This window comes from Nuphar pumila, chromosome 16, assembly GCF_984573655.1.
Source record: "Nuphar pumila chromosome 16, dmNupPumi1.hap1.1, whole genome shotgun sequence".
NCBI lineage: Eukaryota > Viridiplantae > Streptophyta > Magnoliopsida > Nymphaeales > Nymphaeaceae > Nuphar > Nuphar pumila.
Window position 1 is genome coordinate 19,597,142 of NC_143264.1, and position 12,080 is coordinate 19,609,221.

The following is a 12,080-nucleotide window of genomic DNA, read 5'->3' on the forward strand; positions in this document are numbered from 1 at the left end:
TGCAAGAAATTGCAGTTTTGAACTTTCAAGCAATTTCTCGTGATATATGTGCGAGATTTTGGGTTTTGAACCTGCAACGTCCTAACACAAGGTGACTAGCACTAGCTACTCCTACCAGACAAGCAGAGCCCCTTTGGTTAATAAGCCCACTTCATACTGATTTAGTTTCCATGGGAATTTAATTCTAGGTACGGAAGGGCACTCGGACAGTCTCACAAAGTGGGCAATTTTCCTCATATCTTTTCAACCAAACGTTTGTCCTGATACTGAAGATTTAAGTTTAGGGATGGCAGTGGACCAGAGGACAATGAGGCTTCGTCCCGCCGCGCCCCATTTGGACCGGGGATACAACAACAACAACAACAACAACCACTACAACAAAGCAGTAGATTAGCGATGACCACATTTCGTCGCTAATCCGTCGCTAACATGGTTAGCGACGGATTAGCGACAACGTGGCGACAGTATGCTTACGTCGTGAATATTTCGACGCTAACTGGCGACGGAATTATTCCGTCGCCAGGTCCGTCGCTAATGGCGACGGAATAACGAGCGCTATATTCCGTCGCCAATCCGCCGGTACTAAACGGCGACCACGGCTTGGCGACGGATTTACTTCCGTCGCTATGCCGTCGCTAGATTAATATGAATAGCGACGGATGGTTCCGTCGCAAACACGAAAAAAAATTAAAAAAAATTTATTTGAAAATTAAATACCGAGCAATTTCTATTTTCTGTACAATTTATATTTCCTGTAAATAAAAAACAAACCACACAAAAAATTTCATATAACAAGAATCTACAACAATTAATCGTTCCACCTTAAAATTAAGAAGTTTAATTATTTACAATTCAACAATTATAATTAGGAAACATAAAAAAAATAGAACTTCTTCAACACAGTCCTCTAATCATCGCCAAGATTTTGTGCTTCTTCTTGTTCATTGTCTTTATCTGTCCCTTCAGCTCCACTACGCTGATTATCGCTAGCAGCCTACACAAGAAAAGAACAGTCAATATTGATAAACAAAATATAATGAAATAAATTACACACTATATGTGATTCTATCATGTGCTCATGTGTGATCTAAGGCAATAAAAAAACTCTATATGTGATTCTATCATGCTCATATGTGCTCTAAGGCAGACAAAAAGTTATATATATATATATATATATATATATATATATATATATATATATATATGTGTGTGTGTGTGTGTGTGTGTGATTCTATCATGCTCATATGTGTGCTAAGGCAGTCAAAAAATTGAATATGTGATTATATCATGTTCATATGTGTTCTAAGGCATCTAGAAAAACTCTATATGTGATTCTACCATGCTCAGATGTGCTTTAAGGCAGGCAAAAAACTATATATGTGATTCGATCATGCTCGTATGTGTGCTAAGGCAGTAAAAAAATTGAATATGTGAATATAGCATGCTCATATGTGCTCTAAGGCAAGCAAAGCAAAAAAATTTATATGTGATTCTATCATAAATGATATATAGCATGTTCATATGTGTTCTAAGGCAGTAAGAAAACTCTATATGTTATTATAGCATGCTCATATGTGTGCTAAGGCAGTCAAAAAACTGAATATGTGATTATAATATGCTCATATGTGTTCTTAGGCAGTCAAAAAACTAAATATGTGATTATAGCATGCTCATATGTGTTCTAATGCAGTCAAAAAAACTTTATATGTGATTCTATCATGCTCATATGTGTTCTTAGGCAGACAAAAAAACTTTATATGTGATTATACCATGCTCATATATGCTCTAATGCAATAAAAAAACTCTATATGTTATTATAGCATGCCCATATGTGCTCTAAGGCAGTCAAAAAAATGAATATGTGATTATAACATGCTCATATGTGTTCTTAGGCAGTCAAAAAACTGAATATGTGATTATAGCATGCTCATATGTGTTCTAATGCAGTCAAAAAAACTTTATATGTGATTCTATCATGCTCATATGTGCTCTAAGGCAGACAAAAAGTTATATATATATATATATATATATATATATATATATATATATATATATATATATGTGATTCTATCATGCTCATATGTGTGCTAAGGCAGTCAAAAAATTGAATATGTGATTATAGCATGTTCATATGTGTTCTAAGGCATCTAGAAAAACTCTATATGTGATTCTACCATGCTCAGATGTGCTTTAAGGCAGGCAAAAAACTATATATGTGATTCGATCATGCTCGTATGTGTGCTAAGGCAGTCAAAAAATTGAATATGTGATTATAGCATGTTCATATGTGTTCTAAGGCATCTAGAAAAACTCTATATGTGATTCTACCGTGCTCATATGTGCTTTAAGGCAGGCAAAAAACTATATATGTGATTCGATCATGCTCGTATGTGTGCTAAGGCAGTCAAAAAATTGAATATGTGAATATAGCATGTTCATATGTGCTCTAAGGCAGGCAAAGAAAAAAAATTTATATGTGATTCTATCATAAATGATATATAGCATGTTCATATGTGTTCTAAGGCAGTAAAAAAACTCTATATGTTATTATAGCATGCTCATATGTGTGCTAAGGCAGTCAAAAAAACTGAATATGTGATTATAATATGCTCATATGTGTTCTTAGGCAGTCAAAAAACTATATATGTGATTCTAGCATGCTCATATGTGTTCTAATGCAGTAAAAAAACTTTATATGTGATTCTATCATGCTCATATGTGTTCTTAGGCAGGCAAAAAAACTTTATATGTGATTATACCATGCTCATATGTGCTCTAATGCAATAAAAAAACTCTATATGTTATTATAGCATGCTCATATGTGCTCTAAGGCAGTCAAAAAACTGAATATGTGATTATAACACGCTCATATGTGTTCTTAGGCAGGCAAAAAGTTATATATGTGATTCGATTATGCTCATATGTGTTCTAAGGCAGACAAAAAACTGAATATGTGATTATACCTGAGAGGGACCTGGAATCGAAGATCCCCTATCCTGAACAATGGCCTTGATCTCATTTCGGAGAAAGGGGGCGACGGTGTATTGGAAGTAGTTATTCAGTGATTCATTAATGATCTCGCGTACATCATCACCGGAAAGAATAGTCGGCTGCTTGGAGCTTATGTCGGCGCAAGCAGTCGGTGAGCCGTAACTGGAAGAACCAATAACTGGTGAAGTGTTCATATTACTCCCAAACCCGAACACGCGACCTTTTTTGGGTTCACCTGCTGCAGTCACCCATGCTGTAGGATCAAATGATGGATGCTGAGTAGCATCATCGCCATATCGCTCTACCATCTGTTGCTCATATGCCTCCTACAAAATAATGTTTAAAGTATTCATTAATAATTAATGATAACTTGCATATATATTGCAATGATTATTAATAGAATTAATACATACCGTTGTCGTTCTCGCCTTCTCTGATACGAAGACTCCCGTGGTCTTCCGTTTATGTGTTTCTACAAACACATCTTTATATGGTACACTGCCTTCTTTTTCTGCTTCCTGCGAAGTTAAATGACAAAAGATTTAGTACACAAGTTTGCAACAATACTTATAAAATTAATATTATATATTGATGAGTTACCATTTTCTTTAAGTAGCTCCCAAATGTCTTAGATCCACCTGTGTGTAGATGGGCTTCGGGCATCTTCGATCGATTTTGTGCAGCCTTCGCAGAGCGATTTCTAAATGCATCTCCCGCCCACTTATCGCACATTTCATCCCAGTAATCTCTCCTGATAGTAATAGGACCATGGCCCTTCCACAGTAATGGATCATCTACTACGCCAGATGCTTTTTTTGCTGCAGTTTTCATAGTGTGCAGCATGTCTGCAAATCGATTGGCAGCCACCTTCTGCCACACCTTCCTTGCATCATTTTCTTCAACCGTAGTTACAAAGCGATTCGAAGCCTACAAATATTTTCAGTCATTCTGTAGACATTGCTTAAATAAATTAACTATGAAACACATTAACTATGAGGAACAACTGTATACCATGAATGATGACCACAATCTGTCTAACACCTCCTTTGGGTACTCTTTCCATTGAGCAACTGGTCCTGGTAGATGTTGAAGAAGTGAATTCCTAATCTCCCGTACTACTTCTTGTGGCTCAAACCTCGTGCTGCACATGAATTGTTACACAGTAAATATCAATATAAAATATTTAAAAGATATGCAATAATTGAAAACAAAATACTTACGGTCGATTATCGATATACACTATTCGAATGAGTCTTCTTGTGCCAGCCTGAGAAGACCCTGTTTCCTGTGTTGGCTGTTGACTTGTGTGATCAACTGGTGTAGGTGGGTCGTGTACAGGCGCAACATCATCTGTAAAAAATACATTAGAAATTCTCAGAATGCGCATTTGAACTAATCAAGCATCCAATTAGTTATATGATATACCTATCACAGGAGCCCGTGAAGATGAAGGCTGAGCCTAGCTACTACTGGATGAGCGACCACTATAACCTCCACGAACCATATTCTAACAAATAACATATGTCATACAATACATTCAAATAATTCACATCAAGTATTACAATGCATTCAAGTCATTCACATCAAGCATTGCAATGCATTCAAATAATTCAAATCATTCACATCAAGTATTGCACTAATTCAAATCATTCGTTGCATAAATTATAATACATTCAGATAATTAAAATCATTCACATCAAGTATTACAATGCATTCGAATCATTCGTATCAAGTATTACAATACATTCAAATAAAATTTTTAATCATTCACACCAAGTATTGCAATACAACTCACATCAAGTATTACAATGCATTTAAATAGAGGTTTGTAGTATAAGATTTTGCTCACTAGCTTGAGAATTCTTCCTCGTCACTAGTTTGACTTTCTTCTTCTTCTTCTTCATTGTTTGCCCATCCACTTGGTACATCATTTGGATCACATTCCTCTATGAATGTTTCATCGGCCAATGGAGATATGACATGCATATCATGCGCAACATCGTGACCATAAGCGAAGTCATAGACATCATCTGATTGATAGTAATCACTGTCTTCAGCTAACTCATCTTCCTGTAACTGATCATACTCGGGGTATAGTTTGGATTTCACCTTGCAAACTGCCCACCATTCATTTCTATCTGACTTTTTTATACTCGGATATGAAGTATAATAAACTTGTTGAGCTTGCGAGGCTAATATGAATGGTTCATATATTCCAAACCTGGATTTATGATTTACCTCCACAATGCCTGAAGCTTTGTCGAGTCTTGTTGCAGTTGGATCAAACCAATGACACTTGAATATCGTAACCCTGTTATTCATGCCTAAGTAAGTCAACTCCATTATTTCCTCTATAACACCGTAGTAATCATGTTCATTTTCACCGTAGCTGCTACCCTTGACACACACGCCACTATTTATCGTTGATTTGTTTATACCGTAGTCTTTTGTATGGAATCGATAACCATTTACGATATACCCGTTGTAGCATTGCACAATTTTGGTCGGAGCATTTTCTAAATCACATATTCCTTGATCTTTAACATCACCATGGCGAACCTATGCACAGACATAAACAATTATTGTGATCACGATCAATTAAGTAACTTAGTGTTGTTTATAAGTACAAAATTTATGTTAGCTTCTTTACCAACTGTTTCAACCACTCCACAAACTTAGTTTCACATTCTTTTTGTACTTCTGCATCAGTGAGATGTGAAACTTCGCTTTGCAACTCCAGATCAAATCGTCTGCAAACTACAAATACTTATATTACCGAGCCATGTATCCACATATAGAACATAAAAGGATTTATAATTGAGTTGCATATACATATACTTACTCGATGTATGGGTCGATCGCTGAGCAATTAAAAAGAATATAGATGTGTGCTGCATCTTGCTCTCGATCTGTCAATAGCCTTGATCGGCAACTACCAAATGTATGCCCAAGTGGTTGAAATATCGACAGCTTGTCAGCTACAGTTACTTGTTCTCCATCATCGTTACGGGGCGGGCATGTGTAACGTGTTGGAATATGAGGTTCGAAGTACATAGATGAGAAATTTGAAATCTCTTCTAAAGTGTATGCCTCACAAATAGAGCCTTCTACTCTTGCTTTATTACGAACCTTTTGTTTTAGGTCGAACATGCATCTGACAAGAATATACATTTCAAATTTTAAATATTTGTCATTAAAGAGACAAATATAAAAAAACATATACCTTTTCAAATGGGTACATCCATCGATATTGCACAGGGCCACCAACCCTTAGTTCATATGACAGATGTATGATCAAATGTTCCATAACATCGAAAAATGCTGGCGGAAATATCTTTTCTAACAGACAAACAGTGGTGATGACAGAGTCTTCGAGATTCTTTACATCTGATACAACGACCTCCGATGCGCACAATATTCTGAAAAATCCACTCAACTCAGACAATACCCCCCATATAGGTTTGTCTAACATATCATGGAATGCTAGGGGTATCAATCGTTGCATAAAGATATGACAATCATGGCTCTTCAACCCATATAACTGTCCATCGTCAATCTTCACAGCCCGAGCAATGTTAGAGACATATCCATCTGAAAATCTCAGTTGTCTCAACCATTGACATACATGTTTTATTTGATCAGGTCCGAGCACGTACTTCGCCTTTGGTTTCAGTACTTTGCCATTATACTCTTTGAGTTCCAATTCTGGTCTTTTACATATTAATTTTAAATCCATACGGGCCTTCGGATTATCCTTCGTTTTTCCTTTAATATTCATTACTGTATTGAACACATTATCAAACACATTTTTCTCTACATGCATCACATCCAAATTATGTCGTATCAATAGGGTCGGCCAATACGGTAGTTCCCAAAAAATAGATTTTTTCGTCCAATTGTGATCCTTCCCAAATCCACGGAAGGGTGTAGGACTGCGGGCATCTGTTAATACATCTGGAAAGTATCGCAATCTTCTTAGAATCTCTATGTGGGACAATCTTGAGGATGGACCTTCCGTTTCAGTTGTGCCTGCTTTAAATGCATTCTTTTGATGTCGGAACGGATGATCGCTGGGTAGAAATCGACGATGGCACTCAAACCAGTAAGGCTTCCTTCCATGCCTCAATCTAAAAGCTTTGGATTCCTCCATGCAGTACGGACAAGCCAACCTCCCATGTGTGCTCCAACCAGATAACATACCATATGCAGGGAAGTCACTGATTGTCCATAGAACAACGGCCTTCATGTTGAAATTTTGTTTTTTGTGGGCATCATACGTGGTAACACCGTCATCCCACAGTACTTTTAGTTCATCAATCAATGGCCTTAGATATACATCAAGATTTTGGCCAGGTGAGGTTGGACCAGGGATCAACAGAGACAAGAAAAGATTTGGACGTTTCATACACAAGCTTGGTGGAAGGTTGTATGGAGTTACAAATACTGGCCAACATGAGTATGGAGTTGATCTACCCCCAAATGGATTAAATCCATCTGTACATAGACCGAGTCTAACATTTCGCACTTCCATTGCGAAGTTTTGATGAGTACGATCAAAGTGCTTCCAAGCTTCAGCGTCAACAGGATGCGTGATCTTGTTTTCATCATGTCGAACTTTATTTGCATGCCATCTCATGTGTTTAGCTGTCCTTGAAGACATATACAATCGCTGCAATCTAGGAGTGATAGGAAAGTAGCGAAGCGACTTGTATGAAACTTCCTTTGATCTCGTGCTACCATTGCCTCTTGTCTTTGGCTTGAACCGAGGATGCCCACATGACGGGCATGATATGTTGTTTTTCTGCTCCTTGAAATACAACATGCAGTGATTTGGACAAACATCAATCTTTTTGTAACCCATACCTAGAGCGTTGACCATAACTTTCGCACGATAGAAATTTTGTGGCAATTTCTCATCTTTGGGCAACATACTCTTCACAATCATGCACAAACGGTCAAAACATGATTGACTCAAATTATACTCGGACTTCAAATTCATTAGTTGAAGAACTGCAGACAAGATAGTGTGACTCTCACAACCGTTCCAAAGTGGCTCATCAGCATCTCTAAGTAAATCATAAAATTTACTAGTTGCATCGTTTGGTGATTCTTCATCTACGACAGTTCTTACATCACTAGAACTCATAGCAGAACCCAGTTCTGTTCCTGCGGCATCAAATATCAAATTCGTATATGGATTATCGTGCACCACATTCACACGTGCATCAAAATCGTTTCTAAATTCTTCTCCATGAAACGTCCAGTTCTGATAATCACTCAAAAAACCCTTCCTGTATAGGTGATGTCTAACGCCATGAGGTTCTACAAATCGATTATTCTTACAAATCTTGCAGGGACACCTAATCCGACCTGTGGGATCTACTGTACTGACACTTGCCGTTGCAAATTCAATAAAACTGTCAACACCATCCATTTATTCATGCGATAACTCATTGTCCACTATTCTACGGTACATCCATTCACGGTTTGCAGTCATTTTGTCGTATGATGTTACGAATAGTATCCTAACCAGTTAAAAGAGAACCATCAGAATGCTATGATGAAGAAAATATCAAATTTATCATGCAATATATGATGTCATACAATCACAAGAATTATGATGCATGCATTGATAACTTAATATTTTCATGTGCAAACTATTCATGACACGATACATTCATTTGAATCATGCTTTCAGTATACAATTTCACATGGAAGACATAATCAAATTGAAAGTAACTACATGTAAGCATGGATACAATCACATCAAACATTGCAATACATCAAAATAATTCATATCAAACAAATGTCAAACATGTACCTGCAGCAAACACACTTCAATATCCCACTAACTACTACCATGTCTAGCATGGACTCCGTACTCCAAAAATAAGAACACTTCCATATTCATACATTAAAATCATGCTCAGCATGATCTCCGAACTCCAACAAAGCAGTCCTAGATATCAACAACTAAGTGAGTGTGTGAACAATAAAGTGTTACACTCAATAAATTAAATAACGTGTGAAGGGATGATGAGGCACTTACTTACCACGGGGCACTTACTGAACAATAAAGTGTTTTTGTTACTTACTTACCACGGGTGGCGGGGCACAAGCGAGTTCCGTTGAGAAATCTGCAAAAAACAATGTGTTAAAATGAATATTTTTCAAAGCTCACAATGCTCCCCCTGCGTACACTCCCAGATACCATATTCAATCTATATCTAGTTGTTTGGTACTCAGACCTCAATCAAACTGTACAAATGACAATTATGTTCCCAATATCAAAACTTGAACTTTAAAGGGATGATTATGATCACTGCTACTTTCTTTACACTCTTTTGAAGAAATTAAAACCACCAAGATAACTTGTCTGAAATGCCAAAGATACAAACTAGAGTGCTAGAAAAAAATGGACAAACCCTCAGTTCAAACAATAAATATGCATGCGGTGCTCAAATCTGTTACAATGTGAAGGCTGAAATGATGCCTATCAAGATGAAGAAGACAATGGGAATGGGTGCCCATTGTAAGATTGCTTATAACAGATACAAACAAATTGCTTAAATCATAGTCATGCCACAATTGCATGATATAGCAATGTGATGTTAAAGTGAAAAACACACGAATTGTAGCAGAAGCAGACTTATCTTAAATATAGCACAAATACAATTAGAAGGCACCTAACAATGAGCAGATACAGTCAACAAATCTCAAAATTTCAATATCCTGCATGATGAATCTTTTTTTCCTAGCCATATTGAAAGGCATTGAAAATACGAAAATCAACATAAAGTTCATGCAACACTGCCAAATCAGGAATGAATCAGAAGTTTATGATGTCTCAGTTATAAGCATCATAAAGTTCATACAACACTCCCAAGTCCGCAATGAATCAGGGTTAAAATGTCTCAATTAGACAACATGCAAAGAAATGTCAATGTGTTGCAAAGGAATTGCAATCTCATTCATTAATTGGAACTGAGGTTAAATCTACACATAACATCAAAGAAATAAGTTGATGTGCTATTGCAAAACATTGCTACAATACAGGAGAATACAAGAATTTCCACAACAGTTAAATTTCGGTTTGTTTCAATCTTCTATCCAATAGTTACACGGCATACAGATAACACACGAGAACAAGCTGGTGCAACATACTGAGAACTCATAGAGGTTTTTTATTATAATGGCTACTATTTTATATGGTACCCAACAAACACTTGGAAAAGTAAAAATTTCCAATACCATCTCAACAATTAATTAACAGGGCATCTGATCATGATGCATGCTATCCCTTTAAAAGAAACCCTAAAACATCTCCCACCTCCAGTAGTGTTTGAGGGATTGAAAGAGCATAACGGCTAGGTTAAAAAAGAAAAGGCGATAGAGATTGGGAAAGAAGAAGCTACATAAGGAAGGGAGATGACAGAATTCTTTACCTCGCTAAGGCAACACTGGATGCTCGTTGTAGTACCCAGACGAAACCTATCGATCAAACCCCATCGCTCAGACCCCTGTCGATCAAGAACTATAGAAACCTGACGATCTAACTCCGTCGCTCAAACCCCTATTGAGCAAAACTTGAACCCTGACGATCTTGCATCATGTACGGGATCGTCCTTTTGGGTATTCGAGGGTTTCAAGGAAGATGGTGGTGAAGGGATCAGGTGGATAGGAGAAGGTGAGAGGGTTTTGAGGAAGATGGTTCGCAGGTAGCAGGGTTTGCGAAGGATGACGGTAGTCTGGCGATGGAGGAGCAACAGTGGGGAGAGGGCGCAACTAGGAAAGGGGAGCGACGGCTGGCGAGCGGCGGCAGGCGAGCGGCGGCTGGCCAGCGGTGGACGAGGAGCGGCGGCAGGCGAGCGGCGGTGGCCGGGCGGTGGCGAGAGCCGACGGGCGGCGGTAGGGAGAGGGCGGCGGGCGGGAGCAAGACAGCAAAACAAGAAAAAGAGAAAGAGGGATGAGATTAGGGATTTACGCGACATTTAGCGACGGCTTAGCGATGAAATAATTCCGTCGCTACGCCGTCGTAAATCAAAAAACCAAAACAGCGACGGAATATACTCTGTCGCTAAGCCGTCGCTAATTAGCGACGGATTCGCGACGACAGAGTTCCCTCTCTAAATCCATCGCTGAAATGGTGTTCTTGTAATAAGAATTAGCGACAAAAAATTGCAGTCGCTAATCCGTCGCTAAGTAGCGACAGATTAGCGATAAAAGTTGTTTCCTCGCTAATCCGTCGCGAATTAGCAACAGATTGTTTCTCTAGCTAATCTGTCGCTAATTCGCGATGGAAAAAATCCGTCGCAAATTTCCGTCGCTAATTAACAATTTTCTTGTAGTGAACTACGCCTTCATCCCAAAACAATTGGGGTCGGCTATTTGGACCGGGGATGAAGGGCATAAAACAGGGATGCTTTTCCCCGTCCCATCCTCACCTTGCCCTACCCATCCCCATCCCCATCCCCATCCCCATCCCCATCCCCAATCCTTCAAGGAATGACTAGAGACCAAGAGGAAACAGGGTACCGCCCCGCCTCACCTCACCCCTGTTTGTACTGGGGATGAAGGACATGAAATAGAGATGGAGGCAGGGGTAGAGGTTAAAATCCATCCCCGTGCGGGGATGGAGGTTCGGATTTTGAAACAGGGCGGCGGTGAAGACCTTGTCCCCCGCTTAGGCCCACTGCCATCCCTATTCAAGTTGTCTTATAGCAGGAATATATGGAAGAAAGTATTTATTGGTTTCACTGGCCCCGTGCAATAGAGTGACCACAAGGCAACTATTTTTTATTCTTTTTAAAAGGCAAGCTGGGCACCCACCGTTATTATTCAACGTACCACAGGGTTTTGAACCTGCAACGTCTCACCACAAGGAACAAGTTGACGTGTACTGACAGCTGCTACCACAAGGCAACTATTGCTTTTCTATATTCTACAGTAATCAACTGCTTCCCTGGCTAGCTAATATTTTCCCATCTAGACTCTTTTTACGGTTAGGTCAAGGAAAAACTCCCCATCAACATTGGCAGACGTTCTGTTGGTAAAACTCTTGAGTCTTCCTTGTCCACCTGAAAGCACAC